Source organism: Mesocricetus auratus, unplaced genomic scaffold (assembly GCF_017639785.1).
Source record: "Mesocricetus auratus isolate SY011 unplaced genomic scaffold, BCM_Maur_2.0 Super-Scaffold_100011, whole genome shotgun sequence".
In the NCBI taxonomy this organism is placed as follows: Eukaryota; Metazoa; Chordata; class Mammalia; order Rodentia; family Cricetidae; genus Mesocricetus; species Mesocricetus auratus.
In genome coordinates, this window is record NW_024429195.1 from 30758451 (window position 1) to 30763425 (window position 4975).

A 4975-nucleotide genomic window follows, 5' to 3' on the forward strand; every position below is an offset into this window, starting at 1 on the left:
GAGGCAGAGGCAGGCGGATCTCTGTGAGTTCAAGGCCAGCCTGGTCTACAGAGCGAGTTCCAGGACAGCCTCCAAAACAATACAGAGAAACCCTGTCTCAAAAAAACAACAACAAAAAAGCAAAAAACAAAAAAAAAAAAACATTGTTTCTAGGGACACCCTGTTTGCAATTCATTTTTAGGTGACCTTGTTTACTGCAATTGAAACACTTGACATTTTGATTTTTCTTCAAGCCTCTGAAAATAACCTCTCCTATCCAGGCATCATCATATTCATGAGATTCAATATTGATTCTATCTCAGATCCATCCTCCAAGGGTGGTAATTTTGCCTATAATGGCCTAGTTACACTTTTGCATTGTACATTAGCATTTTCAAAAGCCAGAGATTCAATTATTATTTGTCTAGCTTCTGAATTTTGTATCATTCTATTTACTGCTGAAGTCAATCTTTGTAATAAATCAGTAAATGGTTCTTTTGGGCCCTGTATAACTTTAGTAAATGACTCAGTTTTCTTTCTTACTTCTTCAATTCTGTCCCCAGCATTCAAAGCTGCTGTGTGGGGGTATGGTCATCATGTAGAGATTGCCTTTGTGCATCAGCATAATTTCCATCTCCAAGAAGGTGTTGGGAGATTTCCATACATCTAGTCCTACTTTGTTGTTCAATGGTCTTAGCCCCATCTTTCCATCAGGTCTTCCATTGTAATTGAGGACCAGGCTCCAAGACTGCTGTAACCAGGTCTCTTGAGTCTCTACGGATAATTCTATTACAAGTTGACCATGAGTTTTACATCTGCTTCACAAAAGGTGAATGCATGCCATATGAGACTATTGTTTCCTTTAATATCCTTAAATCTAACATTTCCCCAGGAGTCCATCCAGCTCTTGCACAGCCTTTGGAATATATGTATCATTTGGTAGTGGTTTCTGTAAGGTTGCTTGATAAATTAAAGTTGGTTGTTTGAAAAGCTTAAGCTGTTCCTCTGTAACCTTATAATGTTTGGAAGTCTGGTTAATCTATGGGGCCTCTAGTAGTGGATCAGTATTTATCCCTAGTTGAAGCTCCAAATGACGCTGTAACGATAAATGGCACACTTACTCAAAGTAAAACTAAGTATTTATTGTAGAAATTACTCACAAGATACCAAACAAGTAACCCAGATGAGCCCAGTAGTTTTCCCGCTGCCGAACCGGAAGCTGAAATCTGGGAAAAAAGAGAGCAAGACTTCCTTTGTGCTGTCTTTTATGCCTTCCCCCGTAACACCCCCTAGCCATGCCCAAAGGTGGGCCTGGCTAGTGACGTAGTTCACCACCTATGTATGTATACGTCTTTACGTCCGTCCGTATATGTCTTTAGTCATGCCTAAAGTGGGTGTGGTTAGCGGTGTGGTAAACCCCTCTTTTATTACCTCATCTGTATGCACCTCTAGTAAGTCACATGGTTAATGGCAGCATACAGGCTTCCTCCTACACCTAGTAAATGAATGGACTTTGGGATCCCATTCTACATAGAGGGATACTCTCAGTCTCAGGGGAGGAGGGCCTAGGCCCTACTCCAAATGATATGACAGACTTTGAAGATCTCCCATGGAAGGCCTCACCCTCCCTGAGGAGCAGAAAAGGGATGGGATAGGGGACCAGTGGGGGGCAGGGGAGGAGGGGAGGCAGAGGGAACAGGGATTGACATGTAAAAGAAGCTTGTTTCTAATTTGAATAAAAAAAGGGAAAAAAGAAAGAAATATGGGTTAGTTTAAGTGTAAGAGTTAGCTAGTAACAAGCCTGAGCTATTGACCAAGTAGTTACAATTATTATTAGCCTCTGTGTGGCAATCTGGAAGCAGCTTCTAAGGTGGGAAAACCCTGCCTATGGCTATGACTGTGTAAGGTGAGTAGGTGTGACAAGAAACTGAAGAAGGAGGTAGGTGTGACAAGAAACTGAAGGAGGAGGTAGGTGCTGCAGAAGTGCAGACATGGTAACGGAAGTGGGCAGAGGAGGACAGTCAGCTTCAGACACAACTTAGGTCAGTGAGTTGTTCAGACGCAGAAAGGTGGCTCTGCAATGCTGCCAGCTCTTAAAGGAAAGGACATTAAACTGACTAGGGATGACAGAGGCAGGGGGTCGCTCTGCTCTGATGTGGGCTAGACCGCCTATCCTCTCAGGAAACAGAATAGCAAGACCAAATGGACCTCGTAGAGAAGGCATAGGTGCCCTGAGCAGAGTAAGCATTGGAACATGCTCATTTTTTAGGAAAACTAGCTTGAGCAGGCATGACGCTGCATGCCTGTGGGTAGAAGCAGTAGAACTGTAGGAGGACTTTTCTGTTCAGCCAGCCACTCCCCAAATAACCACACAGAGACTTTAAGATTATCCTCAGGTACATATTAGAAGTTTGAGGTCAGCCTGGGCTACATAAGACCTTGAATCGACAGAGAAGAGGAGTGGTCTGAATATGTTTGAGTCCCACCTTTGTTGCTATTTTGGTTTTTGAGTACTGAGGATTGGACCTGTGGTCTTCAACATGCTGAGCACATAGCTCTGAGGTACAGCCCAAGAGGCCATCCCTGAGTCTGCACTTCCCCTACAGAACACAGCTCCCTGATGTAGCTGGAGAAAATGTTCATGTTGTGGACAGTCCCATGTCTCTGTCAACTACATCTCTCCTCTGTTTCAGTGATCCTCAGCACAGGACCTGGTCATGGAAATTAACCAGATGAGACAGCCAAGTTTAATTAGGAAGTTCAGGCACAAAAGGAAGGTCTGTCATCTGAGACACTCCACCTCAGTTCAGAGGCAGGAGACCAATTACAAGGGAACACCTCAGCGGACTTAGAGGAGACGGAACATATTGGGTAATTAGCATTTCCACCCTTGGGGAATCATGGAGAAATCTCATCTGACATTTGTGAACTAAGTTAACCAAATCTTACATCTACTTTAACCCTTAAAAGAAGAATTTAAAGGAGGCTCAGAACACATGAAAGACTAAATGGGTGTCTTTGACTTCTCAGAACTGTGTACCTATTGAATTGTATAGTCTTTCTTCTTCTTTCTTTCTCTTCTCAGAATCACTTTATGTGAAAATCACTATATAAAGCTGGCTGGTCTTGTATTTGCAAAGAACCTTCTGCCTTTGCCTCTGTAATGCTAGAATTATAGGCATGCACTGCCAAAGCCAGTGTTTTTAGTGTGCATGTCCTGACCTATTCCCAGATTTTCTTTTTTCTTTCTTTTTTAAATTTTATTTTATTTAGTGTGTGTGTGTGTGTGTGTGTGTGTGTGTGTGTGTGTGTGTGTGTGTTCCCAGAATTTCTTGATGAGATGGTTTTGGTAGCTCTCAGTTGCCTTAATATTAGAATGGAAACCCTGAAACAGGAAAATACTACAAGACGTATTCATAGGCAATGTCTTTCTGAAAAGGATTCCAGTAGCAGAGGAAATAGTACCAAGACCTGACAAATGGGATTGCAGGAAACTATGGACAGAGTGAAGAGAGCCCACAGTGTTAATTGATATGAAATGACTTAGTCCACTGTGAGTGATGCTTTTTTTTTTCCGAGACAGGGTTTCTATGCATTGTTTTGGAGACTGTCCTGGAACTCGCTCAGTAGACCAGGCTGGCCTCGAACTGAGAGATTCTCCTGTCTCTGCCTCCAGAGTGCTGGGATTAAAGGCATGCACCACCAATGCCCAGCTGAGTGATGCCTTTTGTCTTGGTCAGTGTTCTATTGCTTTGAAGAGACACCACTTCTTGGTGACAAGTATGACAACTCTTATAAAGGAAAATATTTAATTGAGGCTGGTGTACAGTTTCAGAGTTTCAGTCCATTATTGCCATGACAGGAAGCATGGCAGCATGCAGACAGACAGACATAGTGCTGGAGAGGGAGCTGAGAGTTGTACATCCTGATAAGCAATCAGCAGGAAGAGAGAGAGAGAGGAGAGAGAGAGAGAGAGAGAGAGAGAGAGAAGAGAGAGAGAGAGAGAGAGAGAGAGAGCATGGTTTGGGCTTCTGAATCCCCAAGACCCACCCCCAGTGACATATTTCCTTCAACAAGGCCATACCTAAACCGGGCATTGGTGGCACATGCCTTTAATCCCAGCACTGGGAGACAGAGACAGGCAGATCTCTGAGTTCGAGGCCAGCCTGTCAACAGATGGAGTTCCAGGACAGTCTCCAAAACAATACAGAGAAACCTTGTCTTGAAAAACAAACAAACAAACAAAAAACAAAAACAAGGCCATACTACTCTGACTAGGTCACACCTCTAATCCTTCTCAAATAACCCCACTCCCTGCTGACCAAGCATTCAAATCTATGAGCCTATGGGGCCCCAGCCGGTTTTACCTTGCTTTTTAAAATAGTCTTGCTTAAAATGTTGCAATCTGTTTACAAATGAACATCAATATACTTGCACAATGTAGCAAATCTTTGTGCGACCAACAACAGTGTAACAGATACTCGGTTTAAGATCCACACAGTGAGGACTGAACTGGCTGGTTCATCTTCCTTTTGCTTTGTCAAGAGAAAACTGGGCTCAGCAGGCAAAAGCACTTGCTGAGCAAACCTGATGACCTGAGTCCCATCCTTGGATCCCACTGTGGAAGGAACCTACTCCAGAAAGTTGTCTTTAGCATTCATGTACAACACACCATGACACATACACATCTTCCACACATACTACACATTTTTAATTTGTGTGTGTATATGCATGTTTGCATGTGCACATATGTGTGTGTGTGTGAATGCACACATGTATGGACACATGCATGCCATCCAACACATGTGCTGGCCTCCTCCCTCCATATGGGTCTCGGGGACAGCTTAGGTGGTTGAGCTTGGTGGCACACACCTTTGCCTGTTGAGCTGTCTTGTTAGCCCAGTTTTATTTCTTTATTTTATTTTTTCCAACATAATATTTTTTATTGATTCTTTGGGGATTCCACATCATACACCCCTAGCACATTCACTTCTCA